The sequence below is a fragment of the Rutilus rutilus genome (genome assembly GCF_951802725.1).
Source record: "Rutilus rutilus genome assembly, chromosome: 1".
NCBI classification, from domain to species: Eukaryota; Metazoa; Chordata; class Actinopteri; order Cypriniformes; family Leuciscidae; genus Rutilus; species Rutilus rutilus.
In genome coordinates, this window is record NC_140209.1 from 22750251 (window position 1) to 22764072 (window position 13822).

A 13822-nucleotide genomic window follows, 5' to 3' on the forward strand; every position below is an offset into this window, starting at 1 on the left:
ATGCAGTATGCAGTAGCCTAATAAGTATGAAATCGTGAAACATTACCTGGTCAATATCTTAGGAGTCTATCTGTGCCTGTTCCATGCCCAACACAGGTACCGGTGTACAGGGTGGGGGGACGGGGGATATTTACGACAGTGCAAGTATTCCACAGCGACTCTAGGGGTCGCTTTTTTACAAAAACACGATTTCTACTTAGTGTTGCTTTAACTTGACTGGAGAATCTCAGTGTGTTGTGGTAGTTTGACAGAATCCTGGTCTATGGTTAATACCAGTATTGAAAACTATTTGTGCTTGTTAGATTAAATGTAATCATTGAAGAAGTTGGTAAAAATAGTTGAAATTGGCAAGTAATACTAAAATTAGTATTTATTTGTCTTTTTTATATATATATATTTTTTTTCAGATGATAACTGAGAAGAATCAGATGAAACCTGAACAAGATACAGCAACTCTAAAGGTATCCAAGAAGTTAATGTAACTGAGTTATTCCTTGAAGAAACGACCAGTGTTCCTCAGAAACAGATTATTTCCCACTGTTATCAGTCACTGAATTATGATTGTGTGTGTAAGAACTAAGAAGTGAGTCACGATCACTTACTGTACATCTAGCACAGGCGCAATGTCTCGTATCACTCTCATACATACACACACACACACACACACTTGAACTCAGGGCCGTCCAAATATATCTAGTTACCAGTGTCCCAGTAAAACTAGTGTCCTCATAGACCAGGATTCTGTCAAACTTACACAACACACTCAGTCAAAGTCAAACATCAGGATCATGTTCTTATGATGTCCTCATAAAACTGGTGTAAACCTACACACAACCTGACACACTGTAATGAAAACCCATGCAATGTGATGCATAAAAGGCATGAACATTACCTTGTGGTAACATTCAAATATTGAAACATTGATTTGAAAACTTTAACTATTTTGTAATCTTGTATATATCTCAAATCAATATTTCATGTGCAAATATTTATTGATAGGTAGCTGTGTATTGGGACCCTGATTATCCTTTCCATGTTTATGTTGTATTAATTACTGACTGACTGTACATTATCCCTTATATATTAAATTTTTTTTTTTTTTTTTTTTTTTTTTTTTTACGCTTAGGTGAAGTGTTTCTGCATGTAATACATATTTTCAGATGAGCCATAAGAGCCAGTTGTCATCAGGCAGTGATTGTGCTGCTCTTACTGTGGGACTAGACAAGGTAAGTGAGAGTTGTGCTGGAAGAGAATGAGCAAACGAAGCAGAGACATCTGTGAGATCTAGTGTTCACATATTTACACCACTGTTTCATGTCTAATGTTATGTTATGTTTTGTAGACTCTCAGTGAGGTTGAACCCTCCACTCTTGAAATGAACTCTGTCCCAGTCAGAAGTCAGATGTGCAGAAGGTATTGTTTTGTTTTTTTGTTTTTGGAAATCAAATTAGGGATACACCGATATGAACATTTGGGCCGATTTCGATAACTGATCATTCTTTATATTCGAAAGCCGATATCTGATATATTAGCCGATGAATCTAAATCCAAAATTTGATATACTTTGAAAGCCTGAATACAAAAACGAAACGCTCATCATTTAAAGCCAATGTCCCAAACACTTCAACATAAATCAAACATATACAGTACAGTGGCCTAGTTTGAACCAGTGTAATATTTCTTAACTTTTAAAATTAATTTTACATTCATATTTCCAACTTTCTTTATAAAAAAAAAAATGGCAACACTTTACAATAAGGTTTCATCTTGTTAGTATTAGTTAACATGAACTAACAATGAATGAACAATACTTCTACAGGATTTATTAATCTTACTTAACGTTAATCTCGACATTTTCCAAGGACAACACGCTGAAACACAGCAACTAAACCCAAAGAATTCACAACGTTTTTAATGCAATAGTTTGCTCATTATAATGTATGTATATATGGCAGTCCCAATCATAGTTATTAATGTTCTGCATTGAAGCTAATGATCATCACATATTGTGACTTTTAATTCAAAATCAAAGCTACAGCTAACACTGTCTGTAAAAGACAGACTTACAATCGGTTAAATGTACTGTTATGTTGATGAAATATTGAAAAAAATCAACTTTAGAGAACATGGGTGGTGATGAAGTAAAAAGATCCAGCACATTTAGATGGTACAACCTTTTGAACTGACTGTATGCATATCCCACACAGCCTCATTTTTGATTCACTTGGAATTAAATATGGCATCTACCCAGACTAAAGTTGCTTGACACATGCTGAAAGGTTCCACACAAATTAAGATCTCACTGAAATGACTAGATATCTTCGTAGGAAAAAAAAATACAGCCCCTTATTTGGTAGTCAAAGTAGGAGTAACGTCACAACATTTATAGATACCAACTGGAATATAAGTTTCTTTTTTCTGTAGAACATAAAAGAAGATATTTTGAAGAGTGTTTTTTTTTTTTTTTTTCATACAATTGAAGCTCATTTATGTTTTGTCTTGAAGATCCACATAGGAAACCAAGTTTGGATCAGAGAAGAGGCATGGAAGAAGATTAATTGATCTACAAAAGATTCTCTCTATGTTAAAGAGATGGCTGTGGCACTGTGGGGGACAAACACTTTAAAGTCCCCGTGAACCGGAAGTTGCAAACGACTTTTCTCCAGTGTTATGACGTATTTCCCAGTGAAAAGGTATATTGAACAGAGGGCAGGGTTTTACTTAGCGCTCCTCCTCTCCATCTCTCACTCATAGCAGACTAACGGTTTGAGGGGAGTGGTTAAGCGTTTTCAACCCAAGCCGTCAAACCTACATCATCAGAAAAAGACGCCATTCCAGACCGGAAGTAACTTTTCAGATTTTGATTAAAGATTACCATGGTAAAAAAAACAAAAAAAACATTTATATTTACTTGCACGGATTAATTGTTCACCACAAGACTTGTAATATGCGCTAACAAAGTAAAAGTCAATTTTGATTTCACTGGGACTTTAAAGAGCAGAAGAAGTGTGTCAGGAAAGGAGTGTCACACGAATAAACACTCTGCAAAGCCTCCCCTGACACCCTCCAAGCTGCAAGTTTTGAGAGGTAATCTGTTAATTCATTCATTCATTCATTCATTCATTCATTCATTCATTCATTCATTCATTCATATACTTTATGTAGCCATATCCAATTTAGTAAAAGGGTTTTACATTAGTTGATTACCTTTCTAAGTTTTACTAGTTGAAAAGTGACAAATTAATAATCTAAATTATTTCTTTCAAGTCTGCTTCAGTGACTGGCTCGAACAAAAATAACCCGAAAAGGAGAGAGAGGAGCGGAAGAAGCAAGTGGGGTATTACATATCCCAAAAAATACAAGATGTCATAAAAAAAGAAAAGAAAAATGTAATGTAAAATGTATCTCTATACTTCTATAATTCTGTTATTGTTCTCCTTTAGTTACTATTATAGTTTTTAGCATTTTAATCATTTCAATTAATAATTTTGTACATTACCGTTAGCATATCAATGGGTTGTTTTAAGGGGCTGCAATATCAAATAAAAGGAATTTGTTTGAATGGTTGCCTGTGTTCCTGAAGATTATTTTAAGTATACTTGGAATTGTTTACATTATTTGCCACAACACCCAGTGGCAGGAAAAATAGAGAAGACATAGTCAGCCAGTCTGACCAGCTAAAAACAGCCTAACCAGCTAAGACCAGCCAGCCTGACCAGCTCAAACCAGCTAAGCCCAACAATGACCAGCTAAGACCAGCCTGACCAGCTAAAACCAGCTAAGCCCAACATTGACCAGCTAAGACCAGCCTGACCAGCTAAAACCAGCTAAGCCCAACAATGACCAGCTAAAACAAGTAAACACCCAACAATGACCAGCTAAGACCAGCTAAAACCAGCCTGACCAGCTAAAACCAGCTAAGCCCAACAATGACCAGCTAAGACCAGCCTGACCAGCTAAGACCAGCCAGGCTGACCAGCTAAAACAGTGTTCAAAACCCCTCTAAAACCAGCCTGATAAACCAGCTATGACCAGGCTGGGAGACCAGCCAAAACCAGCCTGACCATCTTAGGCTGGTTTTAGCTGGATTTTTCAGCAGGGGTACCTTCAAAATAATAGAAAACTCTGCCCCCCTGGGTTTAGGTCGTCAACCTGACTTTCATTTTCAACCAAAAAAATGACGTCTGACTGACGTCACATTGATGTACCCTAAAATATGTACTCTTTTGTGAAGAAAAGTACATACTTTTGAGTGTGTTGCAGAATAGTAGACAAGCTTTGGGGCATACTATCACGTCATAAAATAGAGTTGCTCTCTTTCGATTAGTTACTCACATCCTGTCACGTGTCCTGATGTTTCACTGCCCTCACTATGTGTAGAGATACATAGCTATGCAGCAAGCTTAACACTCCTCCCTTTATCTAAACCTCTCTACTTAACCGTCAGCCACGTCGCGTCCTTCATTCAGCCTGTTTGGAAGGATGCGTCGGATGTATCCTTCGCTGCCTTATATCACCCACAATCCTTTGCACACATTCCAATTCACGAAAATAAACGGATGGAAAATTAGTCAGAGTTTTTTGTACTCAGCTTAAACTTAAAGGTGCATTGCGCAACTTTTCATGTTAAAAATACCCGTTTTCTAACCCATACATGCTTAAACAATTGCCTGATGGGCTGACTGAGCCCTTCTCTGATCACTGCGATTGCCTCTATAATCCTGTACAGTAAAATAAATAAGAGGGATTCGGGTCGGAATCTGAGACTGGGCGTGACGTCATGCGCGTTCACGGCACGCTCATATGTCTGGCAGGTTTGTGTATGCGCCGACGCCGCCATTCTCCGTAGAAAATGGATTCTAAGAGACCGGCTTGTAGTTCATTTCAAACACCAACGCAAACTCCACGTAAGATAAAAAAAAAAGAGAACTTTTGTCTAGTGCAACCAAAAGGTCCAAATTGGAGTCAGACAGGCGTCGGGGTAAGACGAGAGTAAACATAGGGAAGGCTTTCAACAAATGGAGAGATCTCCGGTCTGCTCTAGGGCTCAAACGGGATCCTCAGTTGGCTTTTTTCTTGATAAAAAGGTAAGATATATCCCATTCTCTAATGTCTGATACGGCCAATAATGACAATAAATGACGATCCATAAAATGTGTAATGCTTTAGCGTAAGCTAGATAAATGTACAATCGGAATAGGTTTTACTAACTTACCATTGTCAGTGATCAGGTTCAGAATGATTGTGATATAAAATGCTGATATATAAGTTAGATACTTAGACACAAATTTTGAGCAAATTACTGCTTAATTACGATGTATTGCTATTGGAATATGCTACTTAGCTGATCAATAAAACAGGCTAAACCCCCGCAAATCTTCGGCGGATTAGCCTGTTTGGCTTTTATGGTAACGTCATAGTGCCACTTGATTGTTTATTACCTTGAGACATTTGGGTGTACTTTGTTGACCGACTGTGTATGGTATGGTATCATGATTACAATTTTGAGTTTTTACAAAGTTATAACTTATATTGTTCATGAACGTGTTTCCATAATAATAGTCATAAGTGGATACAGTAAACACATAACACAGTTCAACATGGAGATAGATGGGAATAAAAAACGAAGTTTTCTACTACCCCCATTTTTTCCCTCACACATAAGTGTGTTATTTACTCAATTGCCTTTCCTTTCACATATTTTAAATTACTTGCAGATTTAAAACTTTATTACCTCTGAAGACATTATGATTGTAAACAAAAGATTTGTGCGGCTGATGCTCCTTGGGTTATGACCAGCTCGAGCTCGTGCAAGCGTGCGTGTGCGTGTGGTCCGTGAGCGTGCACACCTCTGGTTGCAGTTTCGCTTGCCGCCAGAGGGGGCGTAGTTCTGCGAAAACTCAGACTCTCGCGCAATGCACCTTTAAACTCATAATAAACTCAGAGCTTTTCTGTCTGTTTATTGTGAAATGTAAGACCAAAATAATGTTTTCTGACATGTTATATTTTGTTTTGCTTTAAATTAATCGCTTACTTTTCTGATCTTGCTTTGTGTTCAGCAGAAGAGAGAAATTCATACAGGTTTGAAACAACTTGAGGGTGAGTAAACAATGACAAAATTTTATTTGTACATCATTTACGACTCCCCCGAGACTTGATAGCACCCTAGACAAACTGCAGAACAACGTTCTGCATTCCAAACCCCCTTTTTCTCTCTGCACCAAAGAGACCCAGGTGGCCAGGAGATCTCACACACACAAACATCCTTTGTGTTTAACTTAGAACTTAGAAATATCCTTTTGATATTATGTACAATTTCATTATGCATGTGTGATTAGTTTGCTTTATAATAAGAGGTGTGGTTTGCTAGTGTATAGCTTTGAATTCTAAGTGTTTATTGAAAGAATGTTCCCCAATATTGTCTTGTAACCCGACCTCGGACTAGGACGTCATAAAGTTTCAACAGCTCACCCAGCTCCTCTGCAAGAGAGAGATAACGGGGAGCGCAACATTCCAACACACACACATTCCAAAACACACACACACACACACACACACACACACAAACACCATCCATGGAACTTTTCAGAGAAAAGTACCCCTAAATGTATTTAAATGTATCCCCTTTTGTGCTAAGATGTCTTCACATGTCACACTGAAAGTATCTACAATTTTATTGTGTGTTAATCAAACGTAAAATGCCTATAATCGTCATTTGATTGTAACTTTATAAACTTAGTTGTTTTAAATGTCATTCTTGGTATCTGTTTTACCGTCTTGTTTTGACTGAACCACTCATACACAGGAGAGGACAGTAAAATGTATTATTCTGTGTGTACCAGCTTACTGGAACATAACTGCTGAATTTTTACACCATCACAAAGAGAGTTTTCCCGCTCGGAAACCTCTGAGAGTGATTGGTCCACGTACGCAAAGCAGGCGTGAACCCATCTTTTCCATAAAAGACGAACTCTGAATTATTTCTTCAGTCGAGCACTTTTCCTGTGAGAGGTTTTCAAGTCTTTTCTTTATTTTCGTCTTCGGACTCTCCCTACGTTCAGTGAAGCGAACGCAGCCGGCAACCTCAACTCAACTCAAAGAACTCTGTTGAAATTCCCGCGGCTCAGCTCCTCTTCCTTAAGGACGCACGCACGAGCACTCCGTCTGAGAGAACTTCCGGTTCCATGGCTCCTTCGGGAGCTCATCTCCGTTTTTATTTTCTTTACTAAGTTTTATTTTCATATTCACCTCTCCCTTCACGAGGGAGATGAACTCTTGAATTGTTTCGTTGGTAACTTCACGTTCAGGTGAACCTTTAAAACTTTGCGCAAGTCTGCCCACACCGGAAGACACGGGAGAACACACGCGCCTCAACACAACAGACCACATGCAAGCATCGAAATCTAAATGCTGGTTAAGGTTGGCTATTCCCTTTTTTCAAGGTGATTTGATTCCTTGTTGTTTGTCAAAGGTTACTGTCTGTGATTTATGCCTAACTGATCTTTCTCTGATCGCACATGTTGCTTTCACTTTCACTCGCTCATCCTCTCCATCTCTCTTTCTCTCTCTCTCTCTCTCTCTCTCTCTCTCTCTCATTTTCGTGATTCGTTTAGTCTTGTATCTGTTTACGCGTTCTGTGTATATATATATATATATATATCCAGGGTTCGAATTATGATTTCATCTTTGTGGGGGTCTCTTAAAAAAAAAATATATATAAATATAATACAAATTTAATAATAAAAAAAAAGCGTTGGTAACACAATTCAATTTAAATAGTACATTTGGTTTAATTTGTTTTTTTTGGTTTAATTTAATTTGATGAGGTTTAGAATTTTCACGTGAGTAAATTAATAGATCCGATGAGTTTAAGCGTGTACTTAAGTGGTCCAGTGGTAGAACTTTTGACAAGCGTGTCAGAGGTTCTGGGTTCGAATCCGTACTCATATATATATTTTTTTCTTTTTATCAAATCCGATTATGTTTATCAGTGGTTGTATATCAGGCAGAGACAGACACGTTTGTGTGCATTTTGTTTTGTAATTTCACTGGAACGAATAGGGAGTCTCCACAACGGATTGAAGCGAGTGAAGACTGTGCGCGAGCCACAAACAAACACAGTATCCGCGCCACTGATCGCAGCGGCAACGAGCACTTTGATCACTTGATTTAAGCATAAGGATGTAGTGTGATGACAATCTGAGATCCCGTGAGATCCATGTGTTTGGCATCTTGTCCTATCTTTTAAGTCACGCTACAGTAGTCCGAAGGAAAAAGTGCTTTATTTGTAATTGAAAATAATGGTGCTGATGATTTTTAGAGACCCCCACAGGTGTATGATTGTACTGCTTTCATGGGAGCTCATCCTCTCTCTATGGGAGCTCAGCTCCCACTGGCTCCCACGTAATTCGAACCCTGTATATATCCATATATAAGCTGTGTGAATCGTAGTATGTATTCCTTAGTTTGCATTTATTAAAACCCAATATTCCTGATTGATTCTGTCTGTCTGTCATGTTATGAAGTCAATGAAATGTTTCGATCTTAAGCTACAAGCTTTACGATTCATTAATTTGATAAGGACAGGAGAATAGTTTCTCGGCCAGAAACTGTCCTTCCTGAAATTATAAAGTGATAAACTCTATTGAGAAGTTGGTAAGCTAATCTTACGGCGTTTGCTGGACAAACAGCTGTTTGATAATTACATTAATTTCCATTAAGGGTTATCTCATAATCGATCTGAAATAGGATTATTGATATATGAATGAGGAATCATAATTCGTTGTGATTGATTATTCATATACCAATCGATCCATTTTCAACTTCGAAAAATTTTAATGTAACTGTAATATGCAATATATTAGTCATATTTATGATTAGTTATTAAAATTCCCTATAGATAATTTGAGCTAATTCTAATGTACTACCCAGTGCGGTTACACATTAGAAAATGGAAGAAGCTAAACATGACTGTCAGTCTCCCTCGGACTGGGGCTCCATGCAAGATCTCACCTCGTGGGGTCTCAATGATCCTAAGAAAGGTGAGAAATCAGCCCAGAACTACACGGGAGGAGCTGGTCAATGACCTGAAAAGAGCTGGGACCACCGTTTCCAAGGTTACTGTTGGTAATACACTAAGACGTCATGGTTTGAAATCATGCATGGCACGGAAGGTTCCCCTGCTTAAACCAGCACATGTCAAGGCCCGTCTTAAGTTTGCCAATGACCATTTGGATGATCCAGAGGAGTCATGGGAGAAAGTCATGTGGTCAGATGAGACCAAAATAGAACTTTTTGGTCATAATTCCACTAAACGTGTTTGGAGGAAGAAGAATGATGAGTACCATCCCAAGAACACCATCCCTACTGTGAAGCATGGGGGTGGTAGCATCATGCTTTGGGGGTGTTTTTCTGCACATGGGACAGGGCGACTGCACTGTATTAAGGAGAGGATGACCGGGGCCATGTATTGCGAGATTTTGGGGAACAACCTCCTTCCCTCAGTTAAAGCATTGAAGATGGGTCGAGGCTGGGTCTTCCAACATGACAATGACCCGAAGCACACAGCCAGAATAACCAAGGAGTGGCTCTGTAAGAAGCATATCAAGGTTCTGGAGTGGCCTAGCCAGTCTCCAGACCTAAACCCAATAGAGAATCTTTGGAGGGAGCTCAAACTCTGTGTTTCTCAGCGACAGCCCAGAAACCTGACTGATCTAGAGAAGATCTGTGTGGAGGAGTGGGCCAAAATCCCTCCTGCAGTGTGTGCAAACCTGGTGAAAAACTACAGGAAACGTTTGACCTCTGTAAGTAAGTAAGTAAGTAATCTTTATTTGTATAGCACCTTTCACAGACAAAGGCCACAAAGTGCTTCACAACACAGTTTAAATCAGAAATAACATGCAATGAAAACAACACCGAAATCATAACAGCCCAAAAAGTAGCTAATTAAAAGCTTGAATAAATAAGTAAGTCTTAAGATTACTTTTAAAAGTATCCACAGAGTCAATAGAGCGTAAAGAGAGCGGAAGACCATTCCATAGCCTAGGAGCAACAGCCTGGAAGGATCGATCACCTCTAGTCCGAAAACAAGTGCGTGGAGCCTTCAGCAGAGTTTGATTCACAGACCTCAGAGCCTGTGCAGGGGTATACGGCTGAATCAGATCGCTGAGGTAAAAAGGAGCCTGACCATGCAGGGCTCTGAATGCTAGAACCAAAATTTTAAATTGGATCCTATAAGACACTGGCAGCCAATGAAGTTGTTTTAAAATGGGATATACGTGGGTCCTCTTGTTAGTACGGGTCAAAATTCTCGCTGCACAGTTTTGCACTAATTGTAGTCGAGAGAGCTCTTTCTTGTTTAAGCATGAAAACAAACTATTACAATAATCCAAACGAGAAGACACAAACGCATGAATGATAAGTTCCAGATCATTACGTGCGACCATATTCCTAAGTTTAGAAATGTTCCTTAATTGAAAGAAACAGTTCCTTGTTAGCTGCTTACAGTGCTGGGCTAATGACATATCTTTGTCAAAAATAACTCCTAGGTTGCGAAGACTTGGCTTCGCAGACTGGCCTAAATCGCCCAGGTATTGTTTAATCCCCGGAATTGCATCATCAGGTGCGATAACCAGTGTTTCTGTTTTGTCTGCGTTTAACTGCAGATAGTTTTCACTAAGCCATTGTTTAATCTCCACTAGACAATGGAGCAGAGAGTTTAACTTCTGGATTTCAGACGGCTTAAAGGAACAATAAAGCTGGATATCATCAGCAAATAAGTGGAAAGAAACATCACTAAACCTTTTGATAATCTTTCCCAAAGGAATCAAATACAACAAAAATAAAACAGGGCCCAAAACAGACCCTTGAGGCACTCCACACAGCAAATCCACAGACTCAGAACTTATTCGGTTAGCTGAAACACTAAAGCTACGCCCTGATAGATATGAGGAAAACCACTGAAGGACTGACCCAGATAGTCCTACTTGATCCCTCAGTCTTTTCAGCAGGACCTGATGGTCAACGGTGTCGAATGCTGAGGACAGATCCAAGAGAACTAGAACAGTGCGTTTACCAGAATCAGCAGCCATCATAATATCACTAGACACTTTCAGTAAAGCCGTTTCCGTAGAGTGTTGTTTACGGAAACCAGACTGAAATGGCTCATGGATGTTATTTTGTTCCAGGAAGAATGTAAGCTGTTCACAGACCACCTTCTCAAGGATCTTAGACAGGAACGGGAGTTTTGAGATAGGCCTAAAACTATTAAGATCTGTCGGGTCTAAGCCTGCTCTTTTTAATAATGGCTCCACTATGGCATGTTTAAAGGCACTGGGAAACACGCCAGTTGACAAAGAGACATTAACCATTTTGGTAACACAAGGGCCAATTACCTCAAACACTTTTTGAAAGAGCCTGCAAGGAATGATGTCAGATGAACAAGAGGAGGGCTTCATCTTAGACACCAGTGCTGAAATATCAGCAAATGTCACAGTCTTAAATGATGTCCACATGCTGGACACAGGCTCAAACACAGCAGGGGTACCACACTGAAGGGGCGGGATCTTATTCTTGATCATCTTAATTTTGTTTGTGAAAAATCTCAAAAAGGCATTGCTGTCAGCTTCACAAAAGACAGGGGTAACTGGAGCAGCAGGACATACAAAATAATTAATGGTGTCAAACAACACTTTAGGATTTTTCTTATTCAATGTTACCTGTTGACGGTAACATTGTAATTGCAAACAAAGGCTACTGTACCAAATATTAACATTGATTTTCTCAGGTGTTCAAATACTTATTTGCAGCTGTATCATACAAATAAATACTTAAAAAATCATACATTGTGATTTCTGGATTTTTTTTTTTTTTTAGATTATGTCTCTCACAGTGGACATGCACCTACGATGGCAATTTCAGATCCCTCCATGATTTCTAAGTGGGAGAACTTGCAAAATAGCAGGGTGTTCAAATACTTATTTTCCTCACTGTATATATATAAAAAAAAATTAATATAATTTTACACGTGAGCGCCAAAAGCAGAACTAATGCGACGCAACGTTCTACACGGGTAAATTAGTGCAACGCACCCAAACACTGTTGCCTGCGGTGCTGCTCGGTGAATGAGAGCTCAGCAACTACTCAAAGGTAAGCAAAACTATTTCATCTCGTAAGTGACTTGTTGTTCTTGGACATAACCGTATTACTTTTCTTCCTCACACTGATAATGAAATCAAGTTTGTAAATGTCTGGTCTCGATATGTTTAGAAACGTACGTAATCATTCAGGGATGCAAACAGCGCGCTTTTCGGCGCCTCCCGCTTTTTTCACGTCAGTTTGGGTGACTTGGGCCTGAGAGGGTCTGATTATAATTTCACAAAGTCATCTAAAGCCATTCCATAGCTTAATGTGAGGGACAGAAGACTATTTACATCATTAAATTAAAGTTTACGGAAGCCTCGTCCGGTTACAGCAGGATGCACTGTAAAACTCTCTCCAATATGATATATTCACATATAATGCTTGATCTGTAGATGAAAAGGCTGTGGATTTGCATAAAATGACTTTATTTTGTGTATTTTTATTTGATGTTTTTTGCTGTTTTTAAACGACTCGCTACCGTGTGCCTGTTAGATCACACACATCACAAGGACCAGAATCAGCATCAAACGCACAATAACTGGAATTTAAAACTGTGAAGAAACAAATGATCAATAAACTGTTGGACAGATATACACTAGGATTTGTGCGCTCGACATTTCTTCGCTTTGTGCCGTGAACTTTTAAATGTTTTAAAAGCTGTGAACTTTTAAAACGCTTTGTGAGCTCTGTTTTGAAGCGTTTCATATTATCATGGTTTTGCGCACTGAAAGATTATTAAAAGCTTATATATTTTTAGCCTGCACAATACATTTAAAATAAGCATAATTTAATTGTATATTATTTTTGTGTAGTGTAAGCATTATAAATATATACACTTCTGAATTCTTGACATTCATATATAAATATAAAATTGTGAAATGTATGATTGCCTGATTGAATTTTATAAGAGTACTAATAGTAATTTGTTTTTATTAACATGTTTAGATTGTATAAAATTACTGTGCAGATTTTTTCAAGAATTACTTTTTGCTGCTGATACTCTCACTAAGTTTAATAAAAATACATAATACATTTATTTAGGTGTTAACTGTAATCTTACACTGCAAAATGATAACTTACAAAGGATTAAATTCATCACAATTATGTATTAAAACTCTAACAGTGTTTAGACTGTGCAATATTGCTGTTACCCTTCCTGTAAGCTCAGCCTCTTGCGAACACAGTTTCTCCAATGAAACTGATAAAAACCTTCCTGCGATCCACCACTACTGATGAGAGACTCTGTGATATTGGTGTCCTGAGCATAGAGTCCAGAAGGGCCAAGGCTCTGGATCTTGATGTATTTGTGGACCGTTTTTCCATACAGCACAAATGTAGTGTATCTATATTTTATTAATTGTTCCAGCACTGTTGTGCCAATTCAAAAACTTAAGTGTGGACTCAACTGTCCACAGAAGTGAGGCTTCCATAAATAGGAAATGGCACATTGTTGTACCCTGGTGTTTTATTTTCGCATTGAATTGACACCCTATACTGTATTTTTCTTTCTTTTTTTATGGTCTACCTCTTTTGCACCTGCATTCACTCTTGTACAAAATGAATGTTAATATGAGTTTAAAGTAAAATAAAGTTTATAATCTTTAAATAAAATGTTTTGCCATTTTTAATGTGCCCCTCTGGTTAAACACTGGCCCCTCCTTGGCCCCCCTAGTAAAATTTG

The 13822-nt window shown here is 38.3% G+C and overlaps 1 long non-coding RNA gene across 1 annotated transcript; it reads left to right on the forward strand.

Moving 5' to 3' along the window:
* The first annotated feature begins 400 nt into the window (after window positions 1–400).
* On the forward strand, window positions 401–3566 carry LOC311276835. Its single transcript, XR_014625134.1, has 5 exons — window positions 401–461; window positions 1161–1226; window positions 1343–1413; window positions 2506–3087; window positions 3268–3566. It is a non-coding gene; the product is annotated as an uncharacterized lncRNA (long non-coding RNA).
* Window positions 3567–13822: the final 10256 nt, after the last annotated feature.